This window comes from Anoplolepis gracilipes, chromosome 4 (assembly GCF_047496725.1).
Source record: "Anoplolepis gracilipes chromosome 4, ASM4749672v1, whole genome shotgun sequence".
NCBI lineage: Eukaryota > Metazoa > Arthropoda > Insecta > Hymenoptera > Formicidae > Anoplolepis > Anoplolepis gracilipes.
The window spans coordinates 17,454,940-17,475,613 of NC_132973.1; the positions used below are offsets into that span (position 1 = coordinate 17,454,940).

The 20,674-nt window shown below is 42.9% G+C and overlaps 3 long non-coding RNA genes across 3 annotated transcripts; all 3 read right to left on the reverse strand.

The window, feature by feature from the left end:
• Positions 1-11,900: 11,900 nt before the first annotated feature.
• On the reverse strand, positions 11,901-12,573 carry LOC140665254 (uncharacterized). The gene is made up of 3 exons (XR_012046577.1): positions 12,367-12,573; positions 12,047-12,212; positions 11,901-11,943 (listed from the first exon to the last, which is right to left on the reverse strand). It is a non-coding gene; the product is annotated as an uncharacterized lncRNA (long non-coding RNA).
• A 42-nt stretch (positions 12,574-12,615) lies between these two features.
• On the reverse strand, positions 12,616-13,027 carry LOC140665194 (uncharacterized). Its single transcript, XR_012046569.1, has 3 exons — positions 12,976-13,027; positions 12,770-12,845; positions 12,616-12,684 (listed from the first exon to the last, which is right to left on the reverse strand). It is a non-coding gene; the product is annotated as an uncharacterized lncRNA (long non-coding RNA).
• Positions 13,028-13,385, reverse strand: LOC140665195 (uncharacterized). The gene is made up of 3 exons (XR_012046570.1): positions 13,318-13,385; positions 13,141-13,255; positions 13,028-13,059 (listed from the first exon to the last, which is right to left on the reverse strand). It is a non-coding gene; the product is annotated as an uncharacterized lncRNA (long non-coding RNA).
• Positions 13,386-20,674: the final 7,289 nt, after the last annotated feature.

A 20,674-nucleotide genomic window follows, 5' to 3' on the forward strand; every position in this document is an offset into this window, starting at 1 on the left:
AAGGAGCCTCCTACACGTAAACAATTTAGTGAGGGCCTAATAACCGGACTCTTATCACTTCAAGCTTTTGAGAAATCACGAACTGGAAAATTTGGGACTTTAACGCCAAATACTTTCAAGTCTTACTTCCAAAAAAAGGCTAAAGAGACTCATTTATCAATAAGCCAAACTCGTTTATATTATGCTTAGCGAATCATTACATCACTGTTCATGATACAACGCTAAATCCGTTCCGCTACGTATATCAAAAAACACAATTTGTGTTATAATTGCCTAGGATCTCATCGAGCAGCGGCCTGCCGGATTACTAAGCGTTGCCTGAAATGTGGGCACAAACATCATACCACGATTTATACAAAAGACAAATCGAACACTCCTTCCTCCAACTCAACTTCAGCGAATTCTCACCCATCTACCTTAGCATACACTAACGTACTTTATTATGCATCATCTCAAGGAAGGCATGTAAGCTCAGGGATTTTTCTCGCAAATGCACAAGTACTTGTCACCTCCTCAAATGGGGAAAGTGTCAAGACCCGGGCACTAATTGATCAAGGCTCTGAAATATCTCTCGTCTCGGAACGTTTAATTCAGATGTTTTTTGATTCTTCCCAGAATCCATTCCTCTATCTCTTTATTCGGAGTTGGTTGTCACTAGTCTAACAGGTGTCACGTGCAGTGACCCACTGTTATCGTCTATCTCGGTGTCAATAACAGGGTTGCTCTCTATTTAGTTTTTGGGTAATCTGTCTAAGTCGGCTATACCCAGGGCTTCGCCGAGAGCAGGATCAATGTGTACTAGGAACTAATAATTCGGAGGATTTTTTTTACTGATCTGGGATGATGATAATAGAGGCTTGATTTAAAAACTCTTTTATGATATTGTCTAAATTGTAAATAATATTTTCTTTATTTTCTTCTATAAATTGGATTAGAGTTTCTAATATGACTTCAGGGTCAACGAAAGGATTTTGTTGAAATTCAGAATCAGTTGTCTGAGGTCTCATTTATTTTATTTTATTTGACAAGAAAAATTAAGAAAGTTGAAAATAAAAAGGTTAAATTTATGACATATGTATTTGAAAATGATTAAAACGGTAAGCAAACGCGTTGAATCTAGTTATTGTATATTTGATATAGTCTGGTGGTCAGAATGCAATTCACTCGGCACTAACGAGAAGCTGAGGAAGTTCTAGGAACTCCATGACACCATGACCATTATCGCGTATGCAATGAACGTGACGCACAATGACACTCGAGTTAATCAAAGAGAAAATAAAATTGTAAAATTATATCTGCAATAGCTTTAAATTTATTCAATTTAAAGTTGGAATGATTGGAAAATTTCAGTTTTGGAATTATAAATGGATTGTGATTAATTTGACAAATTTTCAATTATATTAAAATTGAGATAGGGATTAAGGTGGTTTGTGATAGTAATGGTGAGGGATTAAGTACTTACTGTTGTTGTATAGTAGAATTCACCGTCGGAGCAATTCCAAATATATACTGGTTTTGAAAGGTTAATTTACGACTTTTATAATGTAAGAGCAAATTTCTCAGTAATTAATGACTGCTTTAATATAAAGAACAAAGTTAAATTGAGAAATTTAAATGATTTGGATTTATATTAAATGTAGATATCTCTTTCTTTAGGAGAAAGTCAACTGTTGCACTATGATTTTATTTCTCATAAATATCGTTGATGCATCTATTCACGTAATAAGAAAGAATCATTAAAATTTTTATTGCTCTTATGTAGATATATATATGTTACTAAAAGTATTGTTCTTTGCAGGTTCAGCACTGTGTGGTGAGGTGACATATAAAGAAATGTACAACTGGAATATGGTGGGTGGAGGCCAGCGATATAATTTATTGTTGTCAAAAATCACTGTCTCCGATGGAAAATGGGAAGAAGAGATTAAGCAAAGGATGCTCCTTTAATTTTATTATCAAGTTAAGTATAACGAGTAGTTAACTCTCTTACATTGATAGATTGATTATTTATCTCATCTAAATTTGCAAATTTCTTGGTATAGTATTTTAACTTTATAATTCTTAAGAGTGGTATCAGAGTGTGAGTCAATTTGTAATTTTAAGAGTCAATAGTCTGAGCTGTAAGTTATTCAAAAGAATGAGATATATATATATATATATCTTGTATGTATGTCTAGTTAACTGTATAAAAGATTTTTATTTCGGAGCTTAAGGGTGGAACAGTTTATTGCATTAGTCATAAGAGCATATGTCTAGATTGTAATTAAAATTGTTTTGCAAAATTAAAGTGGTTAGAGTGATATGATGTCATATAAGTGTCAAACACGATGTGTTATAAATAGTAGTTCAATTCAGAATTCTTTTCCTTTTTATTATGTTTTGTTAGAATATGAGTGCGTTTTCTTTTTATTAAAATAGTAATATTCTTCTTGATTGATCATATGCGTATGAGTGTATGTATTTAAAATAGTGATTTACCTTTATTAATGTTTCTAGTTTCGCTGATTTTCCTGGGCCTTTTCCTCGTACTCTGGACGTCGTGGATCTCCCTCAGGGATGTCAGTGGTAGAGGTTGAGGCAGGATGCAGCTCGATTTCAACCAAAGGTCCGGGCCAGCCAATAAATTCAAAGGTTCTTCGCGAGATGGGAGCTTCTACTGAGTCAGATGCAGGAAGCTGATCGAAAAGTTCTACGACAATTCTTTGATTGTCCGGTACGTCAATTGGATTGTCTTTTTCTACTTGGCTGAGACCGTTATCACTGTTTGAAATTTGTCTCTGTCGGCGTAAAGCGGCACGTAGTTGTCTATGTCGTTTACCGGCGCGACGAGAACCAGGCATTTACTATAAATTATAACCAAAATTTTATTCTAATTTAGAAAGTTATTCAATTCAGGTTGACAATCTGGATCAAGCGACATTCAAGCAGCTCATCGACTAAGTCTCAGCTCTGCTCGAACTAACACGAGGGGCACGTCACTCTGCTCTATCCCAGGCACGGGACTCGCTAACGCTCAAGATCCAGACGTACGTTAAATATTTAATCGATATTAAATTAATTATAGTAAACACTGGTTGAAGGTGAAGGAACACTGTATTAAAATAATGTACTTGAGAATATTTCGAAATAAGCAACTATGTATTTTAAAAGCTTGAAGATTTTACAAAGGTTGCAAGTAATGATTACAAATGTTGTTCACAATTCAAATGAAAAAGGGTACAACCGCACTGTACCAGAAATTGGAAATTAATTAACAATAATGTAGTAATTCTAAATTATAATGTAGAGTGAGTCTAAGCTCTAAATTATAATATAAGACGAGTCGCGAAGACGAGAAAGTAAAGTATTATTAAAGATCTACTTTGACGACACAAAGTAGCTGACGAAAATTAAGTTAAAATTGATTTTAGGACGCAGTGAATGTATAAAGACACAGAGACTTTTCACGACTTCGGACTAACGTTTCGGAGAGATGTTGAAGTGACTTATGAAGTTAGGAAGGCGACTTTTTAGGTTGAATGTTGGCGACTGTTTTAGATGACTGGTGGTGAAAGACTGATTCCGTCCGCAAACTCGACTGACGTTCTGCGCTCCGTCCCCACTTTCGGGTCACCTCCCTCTAGGCGTCCGGTGGATCCAAGACTTCCCGGGTTGGCTTAATCATCCGGTGGAGATGGATTCTTGCTCTTGGTGAGGGAACTCTCCGCCTTCGAAGACGTCAGAAGCGGTGAGCTCTTCTTAATCTTAAGTTGATATTCAGCGGCGAATATCAAAAGGCACGTTGTTATAATATTTAGTTTCGTCGAGTCGCTGCGTCGAGAGATAGGCATAATATTCGATTTCACTGGTCTCTGCGTCAATAGATAAGAATAATATTCGGTTTCATCGGGTCTCTGCGTCAAGAGATAAGAATAATATTCGATTTCACTAAGTCTTTCTCGCCGTCGCCTATTGCGTCATCGTGCGAATGAAAGGCTCTTTGTATTATAATAATTTCGCACTCTTATATTATAAATTTTTTTTTTTTTACAGCAAGAGAGACTTATTAATTTAACTATAGCAAGAGTTAATGTTCATTATCGAAATTATTATGTCTCATACTAATATTTCTTTTCTTTTCACTTATTAATTTATGCTTTTATATTTAAATTTCTTTTACTTTTCTCTCTTGTTGTATTACATATTTTATGTTGACATATCTGCTTTTATAATGGTATCCATATGGAAGATTTAATTAATGCAATTTTAATACTGTTATTTTTAATTTATAATTCCTTTCTATCGTGATTCCTTATGATTTCACTTTAGCATAGGAGACTAGCTCTCCTTTACATATATATATATGAATATATATATAGACATATATAATACGTGTCATGCGTTATTTTTGTAATATTACTTTTTCATCAATTACACTAAAAGAAAGTCTTCCATTTAGATTTACATGTTGATATACAAATGCAGCTTAATAATATTATTAAATAAATTAATTTATTTGGCGTATATATATATGGTTCTCAATGCCAGTATGCATATGCCTTCCAAAATGTACTTTACTGAATAATATTTCTTTTTCTTTATTTTTTCTTTTCATTATACTTATGAAATGTAGGATTTATAAAGCGATTGTTAGTATGATTTAACTCTAATATAATTGGTTTGCAAGTGTTTCTGTTACAATCGCGTAATTGAATTTCAACGATTCTGATGTTACAGTAATATTTTATTTCCATATATTCTAGCAAAGAGAATTTTAACTTTTATTTGGAAAATTAATATAGTAGTTTAATGATTACAAATATTTTTTCTTATTTTTTTCTGATAAGGTCAGTATTATTTTGTTATTACTTCTAAGTAAGCAATGTCCAATTTAATAGCTATATAATACTATGCTTGATTAAATATTTTATTAAGTTCAAGTTGAGATATATATGTATATCTCATACCTTGTGTTCATATCTCCAGCGGTACGTTTATATTTTGAAAATTTAGTTTGAAATTTTTGGCGGGACGTCACACAGGACCAAAAGCTCAACACATCTTACATTAAAGTGTCGACACGATCATTTTGAGTTCTCACTTTCAGCTCATATTCTGGCAAAACTTACCGCCCCTCTCCCGTCAACGAACTTCGAGCAAACTTCTTGGCTACACTTCTGAGCGGAATTAAACTAGCTGATGACAATTATCGAACCCTAGAACCTATTAATATAATATTAGAAGCCGAAATCATCAGATCATCGAGAATGGATTAATAAAGGGAGACACAAAATTACCAATCGCGTAGCTCACTAAATTTGGTTGGATCATATCAGGATCCGTTAATAATCTATCTACATCAAAGCAGGTATATCATATTGTAGTCGATAGAGAGCTTCACGATTTATTACAGCGATTCTGGCAATTTGAAAAAATCTCAAACTTCAACATTATCTTTATCATCTGACGAACAAGAATGAACACTATTTTAAGACAACTCATTCACGTGATCAATCAAGAAGATATATAGTTCGACTTTCTGTTAAACTATCGAAAGAAAACTTAGAAGATTCTCGTTCAAGGGCACTTTGGATCATCAATAGTTTATCTAAAAAGTTCACGAATGAACCAAAATACGCAACAGCTTACTACCAATTTCTACGAGAGTATAAACAACTAGGTCATATGACACGGATTCCAGAGTCACAGCCAGAGCTCAAAGTTTCTTACTATTTACCTCATTACGGAGTATTTCGAAAGAACAGTTTGACTACAAAACTTTAAATGGTTTTTAACGGACTGTGGTGTCGGATACGATAGCAAACTGCGTGACCATTTTTAAGAGCTTGCAGGTCTCCAAGAACATCAAAGGTCCGCTAGAGGGAGAATGAAGAAGGCTGTGGCATCCATTATGGCTGCCACAGCAGTTCTTCACGATAGGACTACACAGTCCTCTCCGAACAGCGATGAAGCGGAGGAACTTCGGCACTAATTGGAGCTCCTCAAAGCCGAAAAAAAAGGAGACAAGCGAGCTCAAAAAGCAGATAGCGGAACTCGCCGATCAGGTAAAAGTGCTAACGAATCAACTCAGTGCTCACCTAACCAAGAAGGGAAATGCCACAAAAAGTGAGAAGAAAGGGTGCAAGATCACAAGAGGACGGAATCGCATAGAATCTGACCAAGAGTCAGATTCCGACAGCGAAGAGGGGCAATCTCTCAGGCTGAGGACACCCAAAAAAGTCTCCCCAAAGAAGACCGCCTCGAGGAAGGGCAGACTATCTCCAGCATGCGTGTCCCCAAGACTAATTGGTGACCCCTGCATGGAGGTAGAACCGCAAGCTGCGAGCGTAACGGAAGCACAGGGACCCCTCTTGAGTGGATCCTCTCGCCTTTCCCTCCAATCACTCGCCAGGATGAGTTCGCAATTCTGTACGAAGCCCTCAATCAACACCTACAAATCGGCGTTGACTTGAGGGAAAGGATGCTGCAATTCTTTGAAGCAACGAACGGGCAGGGAGAGGCGGTCCAAGCTGCTCCCCTGAACGCACATACCCAGCCGCCAATGGGGAAGAAGGCCGAGGCTGAGATCCCCTCGCCAACTCAGCCCAAAACGCAGGATATTGTTCCCAAAAACAGCCAGAGGAACAAAGTGGCTAAAAAGGGAAAGAAAAAAAGAGTAAGCCAGGTTTGTGCTAACACCAAGATATCTTCCCCCCCCTCCCTGCCGGTACCCGCAGCCGATGAGAAACCTGAAAGGAAATCTCGCCAAGATGCGGAACCCTCTGGGGCTCCACCCTCTGACGGAGAACCATTAGGCCCGGGGCCCTTCGACAAGAAGTCGACAGACCCGGGACATATGGCCCCTCTCTGACCACTGAAACTCTGTGGAGCGTGGTGGTCGGACGTAAAAGAAAAAGAAAGGTAGGACAGACTCCCCTCCCCTTCAAAACTGCACCCGTTGCTGCGGCCCGGTCACCGCCCAGTGAACAAAGTAAGCGAAAGCAGGGGCAGGTAGCGGCGGAAGAGAAACCCGGTAAGAGGAAGGTTCCCAAAACCTCGACGGTTATGATAACCTGCCCCGAAGGGAAATATGGCGAGAACATGGCCGCCATCAGGAAGGAGGTAAAACTTGATCAATTGGGAATCAAGGAAGGAAGCCTCAAGATAAAGAAAAGTCTCACAGGAGCCTTAATTCAGGAGATTTCCGGCGAGGACAAGGCACGCAAGGCGGGGCAACTCGCCAAACGTGTAAAAGAGGTGACGGGGGACAACGAAGGGGTGCGAGTCACGTGCCCCCAGAAAATGGCCGACCTCCGCATTCGGGGGCTGGAGGACTCCATTACCCGGGCGGAGATTGTTGCCGGGTAATGGATTGCAATCTCCGGGGAGGGTAAATGCGGGTTCTCGGACGTCAAAGTGAGAGCGTTCGTAAAGGCTCCCCGCACCGGCCTCAATACGGTGTTGGTGCAGTGCCCAATAGACGCGGCAAACAAACTGATACAGATGGGAAAAGTACCGATATCGTGGTACAAGCTACCATCGAGCTGTTGCCGCGGCTCCCCCTCCGATGCTTTAAGTGCATGGAGGAGAAGCATGTGCAGCAGCAATGCGGCAACGACCGATCTTGTGCCAACCTGTGCTTCCGCTGCGGCAAAGAAAGCCACAAGGCCAACTCCTGCTCCGAGCCGAAAGTGCACTGCGCACTCTGTGCTGACCTCGGGGCACCCGCGGGGCACAGGATGGGGGGCTTGAATTGCCACCCCCCGAAAAAACTCAACAAGAAGAAGGCCAAATCGATTCCTTCCTCCAAAAAACCCACCCCGTCGGCAGGAGGGGTGAAGGAGGGAATCGATAAGAAGAACCCAAGTCCGTCCCTGATGGAGGTCGTTGTGGGAGAAATCCCACAAGCAAAGCAAACAGTCCCAGTCGAGCCTGCGCCCGCGCCGATGGACACATCGGAGTGTCGCAAGCGGCGCACGGACTCGGTCAGGTAAGGAAACGAGGATGGTGCGGGAAGCAAAGTGCTTTGCTTCGACTCCCCCAAGCCTCAAAGGATGCCACGCTTAGGTCCTAAGCGAGGTAACGAAAAAGAAGACACCCTTACCCCGGGCGCAATTGAGCCCGTAGGTAATGCGCCATCGAACGAGGATGGAGCCCCCTTTCCACGGCCACGTGGTGCGGGGTCTGAAACGACGGTGGCTCTTTCTACCGACGTCAATGAGGGCCTGTAAATTACTACAGGCTAATATTAACCACGCTTGGCGAGCGCAATATTTACTTCTGCAGACTATCGCCGAGCGTGGTATAGGACTGGCGATCGTGTCGGAGCCGTACCGATCCCCTTCAAACCATCCTAATTGGAGGGTGGACGGCTCTGGCACGGTTGCGGTCATACGCGGTACGGACAACCACAACCCCCCCTGCTCCTTACTTAAGTCAGGAAAGGGGTATGTGGCTGTGAAATAGAGATCCATCGCGGTAGTGGCGTGTTACGCACCGCCTAGTTAAGGCTTCTCCCAATTTGAACTGCACTTGGAGGAGTTGGAGCACTGCATACGCAGCATTCTCCCCCAGGATGTGGTGGTGGCCGGTGACTTTAACGCCAGAGCGCAAGCCTGGGAGACCGGCTCACTACCCCCAAGGGAGAGGTTTTACTGGACTGGATGGGGGCTCTCGGGCTATGCCTACTAAACACCGGCAACGAGCCTACGTGCGACCGGCTGCTGCAAGGGGCGTCCATAGTGGATTTTACTATGATAACCCCCTCCGCGGCACGCCTAAATTGGTCATGGGGGGTGATCGACCAAAAGACTCTATCGGACCACCGATATATCGAGTTCGGTTGCACCACCCTTTAGCCCGAGAGTCCGACCGGCGGTGCGCCACCGCCACGATGGAACCTAAAAAAGTTAGACCCGGATAGGTTGACGGCGGACGTCCAGGCCATTCTTTGGCAACACCATCCGCCAGAGGAGGGAGTGGGGAGCCTGGTGGAGGATGTCGCGCGCCTGGTAGACTCGATCACCCAGGCGTGCGACTTCTCCATGCCCAAGAGCAGGCCCCACTAGCGCCGGGCTGCGTACTGGTGGACGGAGGAGATCGCGTCTCTTCGCCGCTCCTTCGTCGAGGCCAAAAGACTCCACAAACGCGCCCAGCGCCGTGGTGACGAAGCCTGGAAAGCCGAGGCACTCAGCGACTACCGGTCCGCTTGAGTGGCGCTGAGTGTCACCATTCGCTCTTCCAGGGCGAGATCGTGAGACGAATTGATCGCGTCCCTAAACGCCGACCCGTGGGGGCGCCCGTATAAGATAGTGACAAATAAACTTCGTCATTGGGCGCCCTCCGTGACGAAAACCCTCCTCTCGAAATCCCTGGACCAAATAGTCGGGACCTTGTTCCCGCCGAAACCCGATCCTCGAGGTCTCAACTGGAACAGCGGCGCTGCCGAGGCCTAGTCCAGGGATCTCGAAATCACCGAGGAGGAGTTGAAGGATGCCGTCCGAGGAGTTAAGAACAACAAGGCCCCTGGCCCGGACGGCATCCCAGGGCGCGTTTGGAAGCTCGTCTTGGAGGAGACAAACCTATCCGGGTGGCTACGAGGCATCTTCATTAGATGCTTCGCGGAGGAGGAATTCCCCCCAACGTGGGGAAGGGCCAAGTTGGTTTTTCTCCACAAGGGCGGTAAGAAGAAGTGTGACCCGTCATCGTAATGGCCAATTTGCCTGCTGGACGAGGTCGGCAAAATATACGAGAGGATTCTCGTTTGCCGACTTGTCCAGCATCTGGCGCGCGATGAGGTCTCTTTCTTTCACGAGGAACAATACGGCTTTCGTGAAAGCAGGTCCACGGTGAACGCCGTACTGCGCGTCAGGGCCCTCACGGAGTCAGCTGTGGAACGCGGGAGGGTAGCGTTGGCCGTCGGTTTGGACGTGTCCAACGCCTTTAACACCTTCCCGTGGAAGGCAATCGGGGACGCGCTTAACACCCACCGCGTCCCCGAATACCTCGTGAGGGGTATTCGGGCCTACTTCGGTCACCGTAGGCTCGAATACAAAGACCAAGACGGCCGGGGTCACACCCGTCGCGTGTACTGCGGGGTCCCACAAGGCTCGGTGCTGGGCTCGCTGATGTGGAACCTCGGGTACGACGGGGTCCTCCATACCGCTCTCCTCTTCGATTGCCGGGTCATCGGATATGCCAACGATACCCTGCTGGTAGCCGAGAAGAACAACTGGGGGGAAGTCCTAAACAGGGCTAACAAAAAAGTGGCAAGCCTCGTGAGGGCCATAAGCCGTATTGGCCTGAGGGTGGCCCTCAGCAAGACCGAGGCGGTCTACTTTTTCGACCTGGGGAGCCTTCCCCATCTCTCGATTAGATGTTGACGGTACTGTTGTCCCAGTGAGGTTAGGTTAGGTTAGGTTAGGTTAGGTTAGGTTAGGTTAGGTTAGGTTAGGTTAGGTTAGGTTAGGTTAGGTTGGAGTTCGGTGGTGTCTGGCGTCAAGAGCAGACGTGTCGGAAGTCGCTCCGCCAAGACGGCCTATTAGAGACGATAATAAGTGCATCTCGCGCTTTGAATTGTGTTTGAGGTTGTCCGCGGCAATAAATAGCTCGCAAATATATACTTTTTAATAGTGCAGTGATAGTTAATTAAATAAAATTAACGAAAATTGTTTCTTCATGATGACGTGTCGCCGCGGCCACGCGGGCCGTAATTAAGAGAAAAGAGGTCTATTATGGACTTTCATTCAGAAAAATTACTCTACAACTACAGAAGAGTATTAGAAAACGAGGTGACGCGGTGTTGTACGCGGAAAGTGTCTCTTTTGTGTGTTTTACGTGGAAAAGTGGTTGCCGCGTATGTGGATGACGCATGACGTCACGTCCACGTCGACCGCTTGCGTTGCGATAAGGGGCTGTTAATTGACATTAACTTGGTAATCTATAGACACCAGTGAGAAATATAGACACAAGAAATAAATAATAGTGCGTGTTTTGCTGCAAGATAATTGTTTATTGCTCAATTGGTGTTAATTTGATAAACGAGCACCACGGTGACGTCATGGTGACGTATCTCCTGCTCTCAATGACGTGGGGTCCGTATGTGAGATAGTGTGGTGATTTTTATCAGGAGTGAGCATAGGGGAATGTGAGACGGGGTGCTTGAAGGTGCAACAGAGAACAGAACAGTTACATCTAGTGATAATATGGGATGTACTGAACATAAGACAGAGAATGTAAGAAGTAAGATGAAGTGGCAGTTATTGACGTGCGTTCAATTTTATACGTCGCCATCTTTGGGTATCTACCTTGGGAACCAATAAGATTTGTGATACTAGTGAATACAGTGACACTAAGAACCAACGAAATACGGACGGCTAAACAGAACTATTAAAATGGAGGGCCAATGAAGGCTAACGATACATGAGGACAAGCAGTGTGAATGGTGAAAACATTTATATAGCGGCGGAATACAATATTACTATACCACAGACCTTCCACAATAAACATGAACTACAATGCATGATTTATTAAAAGGTTTAGATAAAAAATAGGACTATTGTTTATAAAATAGTGAACCCTTAGTAAAAATATAAAAAGAGAGGGATAGGATACGGGTAACATAAAGAAAACGTGTACAAGTGGTTAGTTTGTATATTGTATGCCGAGGTGCAATGGCCCTGGCCGCGGTGCAATGGCCCTTGTGCTTTCATTTTGTTAACTAGAGGATATAAATAAAAAACAGATTAGATAAAAATTTATTTATAAAATATTTTCTTCGTTTGCTGCGGTCTGAAATTCTTGAATGTTGTTTCTTTCCGACGTCAATAGTAACCTAGAAAATCACAGAGTTGAGGTTATAAAACCTGTCACTTTTGACTTTCATTGAGTAGTGTTACGTGTCTTTAATGACCTTTTGTTGTCACTACCATCCGCACGATTTTCGGCCTGAAGCTGCTAAACACCCTGTGGGAGGAGAATCTGGATGTAGTGAAGGACTGATTCCAGACTCGGCCAAAAGCGTCCGACCGTGGGTGGCGCGTCGATCAAAATCGTCGGAGGAACTTGCCTTCTGGATGATCGGGCGTGCTCGGTCTCGTCCGTTCTCTCAGGGAACTGCACGTAGATCCGACGGGCGCCCGGAGCCCTTCTCAATGATCGCACGTTTGGCTCATCGCGGCGGCGGCTTCCTTCTAGTGCATCCTCCTCTTCCGCCGGCTTCACGGGCTGATATCCTGGAAAATTGTGGGAAAAGACATTAGTATAACACACGACCATAATAGACGATAATAATTATAGACAACAGTGTTAGATTATAGTTAATATAACAGTTATGTAATAATAGATGATTATAAGTTAAGATACTATAACATCATTAATAATACTCACCGCTCTTTCTTTAATTAGTGGCAAAAGCAGGCCGGATTGTTTGTAACAATAAAACCATCGTACATTATATCTCCTGAAATAGAATAAGACAATATTAATTATTATAACAGCGAATAGCAGAGGCTAAATATACGATTAAGGAGTAACACGTATCTTGAGGTTGTACATTCTTGTTGTGACGGGTCATAGGTTGGGAGCATAATTCTGGCAAATGCCTGCTCCTTGTAATGGCCAGCCTCACACAATAATTCTCTGCAATAAAGTAGATGAAATAATTGTTGACGATGAGTATATTCCTTCAATGATTTTGCTGGATACCTGTAAATAAAAATAAAGAAGAATACTATTAGTATTAATATAATACATATGATATCAATTAGGAATAATATGTACTAGTACATACAATATTGGTTGACAAGAGATACTTAGCCTCCGAGGTTAAGGTCCCTTTCGATGACAGCTGAGATGGTTATGTTCGGCTTCATTCATTGAATACAGGACAATGAAATGAACAGAAGCATCAAATTGGATATAGGGCGGTGTATTGTGTGTGGTAAATTCAACATTAAACAAACAATATACAATAATAATTAACAGACGAATACTTACGGTAGTGATAACGCCATAATCTGTCACCGTTGATGAGTCGATGATCTTGTCATCCTCTCCGGTGCTGGGCAGAAAAGTAGTGATCTGTAAATAACCGTTAGTCGTGGGTTATTTATGAAGATACATTGGAAATATTGTATTGCGTAAATTGTTGTAATTACGTACAAATTGAATAAAACCGGATAATACTGTTGTTGACAATTCTCCGTTATTGTCGATGCGCCTTCTGGTGCATCTGATGCATGCTCCCTGCGTCACAACAGTGGACGATAGCAAACACCTGTAAACGCATACAAAATTAGACAGAGATATGTTATATTAAATAATCAATTATATATTTACCATTGTGTACTCGACACTGTTGACGAGTAGATAGATAAATGATCCTCTCCGGTGGTTGATGTCCTCGGTTCTCCTGAAGAAGGAATCAACTAATATGGTGAATAATAACATAGACGCTATAAGCTCTGTATCTTGTATAGATATTCAGTGATACTTTCTTTAGACTGTGATACTTGCCATGACGGGTGCAACGGTGCACGTCGCTGACATCGCGATGATTAATAAAGCTTCGTGAGACAGCTGGCACTTGGTGTTTTGTCGGGCCCTGTCGGGCGCTCGCGGGTGCGGATGGCTTCCGGAGGTCGCCCTGATGGACTCGATACGCAAGAACATTCTAACTCGAAATAAATAACGGATTATGTCGATTGACATGTGGAAGCGACGCGATCGTAACGCCGTCGGCCATCTTGGGTGAGTGATATAGTCGCGGTCAAAATATCTCGCCTCGACAGTCGCGATAGTAAGTTCGCGATGCGATGACGGTTAAGGCGAGCTAGCAGTTGAGTGCGTTCAGAAGTAACTAGATGGGAAAATAATGTTTCGTAATATCTTGAGACTTTGAACTTGGATTAGGAAATTAGATAGAAGTTAGTGTTCACCATTGCGTAGCGACCTTGAAGCCGCATACCATTGGTGCAAAATTCAGAGGTTGCGCAATAGCGCTGGGGGACTTTCCTTGGATGCGCAGTCGGATTTTTGGAGTCCCATGGAACTCCCCCAGTTATCCCTGGATCCAGAATCCGACTATCTATGCGCAGTAATTTTGAGGTAAGGAATTTGCATGCGCGTCAGCATACTTGTGATCAGGAACTCTAAATAAGGGTCATGGTATGGTTAGTTTCGCGTTTTTACGAAAACTGAACATTTGTGGTGCGCAATTGACATAGACGATCATTAGGGGCGCACACCAGGTGCAAGGGCCTTATATTTCTTCCCTCTTTTACCGGTGCGCATGTAGTATAATTAATTAGATAGGTGCCTAAATTATTAGTATGGTTTAAGGCTTTGAACGAGTTTGAGTTGTATCGACCAGTTGACTTATTTGTAAGACATAATGGCGAAGGTAACCTACAAGGAAGTTCTCTCCTACTATGTAGAGGACATCCCTTCAGATGATGAAGAAACTGAAGTGTTGTGTGAGGATGAGACCGAAAAAGGCGAGTTTATTGGTCTCAAATTCGACAGAAACAGCAAGAAACTTAAGACTGTGACATTTGAGGATCTCGGTGATTATCATTATGATGTCCTGATACTCGCAGGTAAGAAATGGATAGAGGAGGTTTACGACTTTTTGGAGAGGCGCAAGGACATAGGCGTTCAAGACCAAAAGAAGATATTTGCCAGGTGTTACGGAGCAATCGATATGTTTAGTACTCTTGGAAATATGTACGAAGAGGAAGGGAAAAGTCTTACCATCAGAGAAAAGAAGCGCAGAGCCCAACTCGAGAAGATATCCCAGGAGAGAGAGATTCTTCTCAAGGAAAATAAGGACCTAAATGAAAAGTTACGTAATCTAGAAGAATTTAAGACAGCCAACGCCGCCGGATGCAATAACAAAGATGTATTGGGCATTAAGAGCGAAGTGGCTGAGCTTACCGGGTATATTGGGACTATAATGGAAGAACAGAAATATGCAAGAAATAAGCATGAGGAAGAAATTAAATCTCTGAAGAATGAAATTGAAGGCCTGAAGGACGTTGTTTCGAGTCTTCAACGAGAACCCCCGAAGAGAGTAGCGACTCCTGCTAACGAGGAGGTCCCTGTAAAAAAGAAACAGGAGCTGGATTCTGGTATTGTACTGGATTTGACGCAGCAGCCCCTCGGAAACAAGGAAGACGGTAATGAGATTACCCTAGAGGAAGGCAAGGAAAGGATGGAAGAGAAATGGATGACACCTAAGAGGACTACCAAGGTGACGCCGAAAAGAGTTCTGGAAAGGAAAGAACCTCTAGGAAGAAGGGAAACTTTGGCCAGCCCTCAAGGAAGTGATCCTCAGGAAAAGTTCGAACACGAAAAATCGTCACAACGCAAGAGGAAGGTACGCTTAGCCAATAAGGCTGCAGTACTTATTAGGGTCGACACGAATAAGATGTCATATGCCGAGGCAATGCGTAGCGCACGTAAGGATCCAAAGATCCAGGAACTTGGACTAGAAAAGACCAACGCCAGGAATACAGCTAGTGGAGCATTTATTATCGAGGTTCTTGGCACGGATAACAAGAACAAGGCGGACTGCCTCAAGGAGGAGATAAAGCGCGTTCTTGGAGAAGCTGCGGTGGTCACTAGACCACAGATCGGTGCGGAACTGCTGATTTCGGGCCTCGACATAGCCACTAGTGCTGTTGACGTTGCATCGGCATTGGCAAATAGTGGTGGATGCTCAAAGGATGACCTAAGAGTCAGTGGTATATGGCGAGAGGTGGCAAATTTGCGGCACACGCAAATTGCCCGTACGATATAGGAGATAGATTAGTTAGGATAGGCAAAATTAAGATAGGGTGGTCCTTTGCGAACGTTGAACTCGTCGAGCGACCTATACAGTGTTACAGATGCTGGCAATTTGGCCATATAGGTAGCGGGTGCAAGGCATCGATTGATCGGACAGGTTGTTGCTACAAATGTGGTGAAGCCCAACCATGTAGCTAAAATGTGCGACAAAGAAATCAGTTGTACGCTGTGTAAAGAAAAAGGTCTACCTAGCAAACACAGGATGGGAGGTTTTAATTGCACCGTAAGACAGTTGTACAAGGAGGCAGCTACCCCTAATAGCTCCGCAAATAGTAGTAGTAGTTGTTAATTAGCTAAGTACAAACAGTAGTTGTGCTCTACAAAGAGTAACGTAGTGTAACTAGTGTGACTTAAAAAATAACCTAGAGAAATGGTGGGACCAGGACTGGGATCTTTTGGACCCTCTTGGATCTATGCCCTTACCTACAACCAGAGGACTCGATGATCTACATTATCGCTCATATGAGTCCAAACACGGATGGATCGGATGAAAAGGATCTCCATGCCAACCCAGGTCCCCTTCTCGTCACTTCCCCGACCCCCGAGGGAGTGCCTTCCGATCAGGACGCCGATGCCGAAAACTACAACCGAGAATCACTAACATCGTGACGGCTGCACAAGCCTAGCCTCCGTCCGGGTCGCGGAAGAGTGCTCACGCGTACCCGTAACCCGGACACATGGAGAAAACAGCAGGACTTACCTGCAGTGGGCGGGTCTCAACACCCGCCCACGGGGGGGAGAGTTTAGTTGGTAGGACTGGCCGGGCGCTTGCGCCGACAGGCCGGGTGGTTAGGTTAGGTTAGGTTAGGTTAGGTTAGGTTAGGTTAGGTTAGGTTAGGTTAGGTTAGGTTAGGTTAGGTTAGGTTAGGTTAGGTTAGGTTAGGTTAGGTTAGGTTAGGTTAGGTTAGGTTAGGTTAGGTTAGGTTAGGTTAGGTTAGGTTAGGTTAGGTTAGGTTAGGTTAGGTTAGGTTAGGTTAGGTTAGGTTAGGTTAGGTTAGGTTAGGTTAGGTTAGGTTAGGTTAGGTTAGGTTAGGTTAGGTTAGGTTAGGTTAGGTTAGGTTAGGTTAGGTTAGGTTAGGTTAGGTTAGGTTAGGTTAGGTTAGGTTAGGTTAGGTTAGGTTAGGTTAGGTTAGGTTAGGTTAGGTTAGGTTAGGTTAGGTTAGGTTAGGTTAGGTTAGGTTAGGTTAGGTTAGGTTAGGTTAGGTTAGGTTAGGTTAGGTTAGGTTAGGTTAGGTTAGGTTAGGTTAGGTTAGGTTAGGTTAGGTTAGGTTAGGTTAGGTTAGGTTAGGTTAGGTTAGGTTAGGTTAGGTTAGGTTAGGTTAGGTTAGGTTAGGTTAGGTTAGGTTAGGTTAGGTTAGGTTAGGTTAGGTTAGGTTAGGTTAGGTTAGGTTAGGTTAGGTTAGGTTAGGTTAGGTTAGGTTAGGTTAGGTTAGGTTAGGTTAGGTTAGGTTAGGTTAGGTTAGGTTAGGTTAGGTTAGGTTAGGTTAGGTTAGGTTAGGTTAGGTTAGGTTAGGTTAGGTTAGGTTAGGTTAGGTTAGGTTAGGTTAGGTTAGGTTAGGTTAGGTTAGGTTAGGTTAGGTTAGGTTAGGTTAGGTTAGGTTAGGTTAGGTTAGGTTAGGTTAGGTTAGGTTAGGTTAGGTTAGGTTAGGTTAGGTTAGGTTAGGTTAGGTTAGGTTAGGTTAGGTTAGGTTAGGTTAGGTTAGGTTAGGTTAGGTTAGGTTAGGTTAGGTTAGGTTAGGTTAGGTTAGGTTAGGTTAGGTTAGGTTAGGTTAGGTTAGGTTAGGTTAGGTTAGGTTAGGTTAGGTTAGGTTAGGTTAGGTTAGGTTAGGTTAGGTTAGGTTAGGTTAGGTTAGGTTAGGTTAGGTTAGGTTAGGTTAGGTTAGGTTAGGTTAGGTTAGGTTAGGTTAGGTTAGGTTAGGTTAGGTTAGGTTAGGTTAGGTTAGGTTAGGTTAGGTTAGGTTAGGTTAGGTTAGGTTAGGTTAGGTTAGGTTAGGTTAGGTTAGGTTAGGTTAGGTTAGGTTAGGTTAGGTTAGGTTAGGTTAGGTTAGGTTAGGTTAGGTTAGGTTAGGTTAGGTTAGGTTAGGTTAGGTTAGGTTAGGTTAGGTTAGGTTAGGTTAGGTTAGGTTAGGTTAGGTTAGGTTAGGTTAGGTTAGGTTAGGTTAGGTTAGGTTAGGTTAGGTTAGGTTAGGTTAGGTTAGGTTAGGTTAGGTTAGGTTAGGTTAGGTTAGGTTAGGTTAGGTTAGGTTAGGTTAGGTTAGGTTAGGTTAGGTTAGGTTAGGTTAGGTTAGGTTAGGTTAGGTTAGGTTAGGTTAGGTTAGGTTAGGTTAGGTTAGGTTAGGTTAGGTTAGGTTAGGTTAGGTTAGGTTAGGTTAGGTTAGGTTAGGTTAGGTTAGGTTAGGTTAGGTTAGGTTAGGTTAGGTTAGGTTAGGTTAGGTTAGGTTAGGTTAGGTTAGGTTAGGTTAGGTTAGGTTAGGTTAGGTTAGGTTAGGTTAGGTTAGGTTAGGTTAGGTTAGGTTAGGTTAGGTTAGGTTAGGTTAGGTTAGGTTAGGTTAGGTTAGGTTAGGTTAGGTTAGGTTAGGTTAGGTTAGGTTAGGTTAGGTTAGGTTAGGTTAGGTTAGGTTAGGTTAGGTTAGGTTAGGTTAGGTTAGGTTAGGTTAGGTTAGGTTAGGTTAGGTTAGGTTAGGTTAGGTTAGGTTAGGTTAGGTTAGGTTAGGTTAGGTTAGGTTAGGTTAGGTTAGGTTAGGTTAGGTTAGGTTAGGTTAGGTTAGGTTAGGTTAGGTTAGGTTAGGTTAGGTTAGGTTAGGTTAGGTTAGGTTAGGTTAGGTTAGGTTAGGTTAGGTTAGGTTAGGTTAGGTTAGGTTAGGTTAGGTTAGGTTAGGTTAGGTTAGGTTAGGTTAGGTTAGGTTAGGTTAGGTTAGGTTAGGTTAGGTTAGGTTAGGTTAGGTTAGGTTAGGTTAGGTTAGGTTAGGTTAGGTTAGGTTAGGTTAGGTTAGGTTAGGTTAGGTTAGGTTAGGTTAGGTTAGGTTAGGTTAGGTTAGGTTAGGTTAGGTTAGGTTAGGTTAGGTTAGGTTAGGTTAGGTTAGGTTAGGTTAGGTTAGGTTAGGTTAGGTTAGGTTAGGTTAGGTTAGGTTAGGTTAGGTTAGGTTAGGTTAGGTTAGGTTAGGTTAGGTTAGGTTAGGTTAGGTTAGGTTAGGTTAGGTTAGGTTAGGTTAGGTTAGGTTAGGTTAGGTTAGGTTAGGTTAGGTTAGGTTAGGTTAGGTTAGGTTAGGTTAGGTTAGGTTAGGTTAGGTTAGGTTAGGTTAGGTTAGGTTAGGTTAGGTTAGGTTAGGTTAGGTTAGGTTAGGTTAGGTTAGGTTAGGTTAGGTTAGGTTAGGTTAGGTTAGGTTAGGTTAGGTTAGGTTAGGTTAGGTTAGGTTAGGTTAGGTTAGGTTAGGTTAGGTTAGGTTAGGTTAGGTTAGGTTAGGTTAGGTTAGGTTAGGTTAGGTTAGGTTAGGTTAGGTTAGGTTAGGTTAGGTTAGGTTAGGTTAGGTTAGGTTAGGTTAGGTTAGGTTAGGTTAGGTTAGGTTAGGTTAGGTTAGGTTAGGTTAGGTTAGGTTAGGTTAGGTTAGGTTAGGTTAGGTTAGGTTAGGTTAGGTTAGGTTAGGTTAGGTTAGGTTAGGTTAGGTTAGGTTAGGTTAGGTTAGGTTAGGTTAGGTTAGGTTAGGTTAGGTTAGGTTAGGTTAGGTTAGGTTAGGTTAGGTTAGGTTAGGTTAGGTTAGGTTAGGTTAGGTTAGGTTAGGTTAGGTTAGGTTAGGTTAGGTTAGGTTAGGTTAGGTTAGGTTAGGTTAGGTTAGGTTAGGTTAGGTTAGGTTAGGTTAGGTTAGGTTAGGTTAGGTTAGGTTAGGTTAGGTTAGGTTAGGTTAGGTTAGGTTAGGTTAGGTTAGGTTAGGTTAGGTTAGGTTAGGTTAGGTTAGGTTAGGTTAGGTTAGGTTAGGTTAGGTTAGGTTAGGTTAGGTTAGGTTAGGTTAGGTTAGGTTAGGTTAGGTTAGGTTAGGTTAGGTTAGGTTAGGTTAGGTTAGGTTAGGTTAGGTTAGGTTAGGTTAGGTTAGGTTAGGTTAGGTTAGGTTAGGTTAGGTTAGGTTAGGTTAGGTTAGGTTAGGTTAGGTTAGGTTAGGTTAGGTTAGGTTAGGTTAGGTTAGGTTAGGTTAGGTTAGGTTAGGTTAGGTTAGGTTAGGTTAGGTTAGGTTAGGTTAGGTTAGGTTAGGTTAGGTTAGGTTAGGTTAGGTTAGGTTAGGTTAGGTTAGGTTAGGTTAGGTTAGGTTAGGTTAGGTTAGGTTAGGTTAGGTTAGGTTAGGTTAGGTTAGGTTAGGTTAGGTTAGGTTAGGTTAGGTTAGGTTAGGTTAGGTTAGGTTAGGTTAGGTTAGGTTAGGTTAGGTTAGGTTAGGTTAGGTTAGGTTAGGTTAGGTTAGGTTAGGTTAGGTTAGGTTAGGTTAGGTTAGGTTAGGTTAGGTTAGGTTAGGTTAGGTTAGGTTAGGTTAGGTTAGGTTAGGTTAGGTTAGGTTAGGTTAGGTTAGGTTAGGTTAGGTTAGGTTAGGTTAGGTTAGGTTAGGTTAGGTTAGGTTAGGTTAGGTTAGGTTAGGTTAGGTTAGGTTAGGTTAGGTTAGGTTAGGTTAGGTTAGGTTAGGTTAGGTTAGGTTAGGTTAGGTTAGGTTAGGTTAGGTTAGGTTAGGTTAGGTTAGGTTAGGTTAGGTTAGGTTAGGTTAGGTTAGGTTAGGTTAGGTTAGGTTAGGTTAGGTTAGGTTAGGTTAGGTTAGGTTAGGTTAGGTTAGGTTAGGTTAGGTTAGGTTAGGTTAGGTTAGGTTAGGTTAGG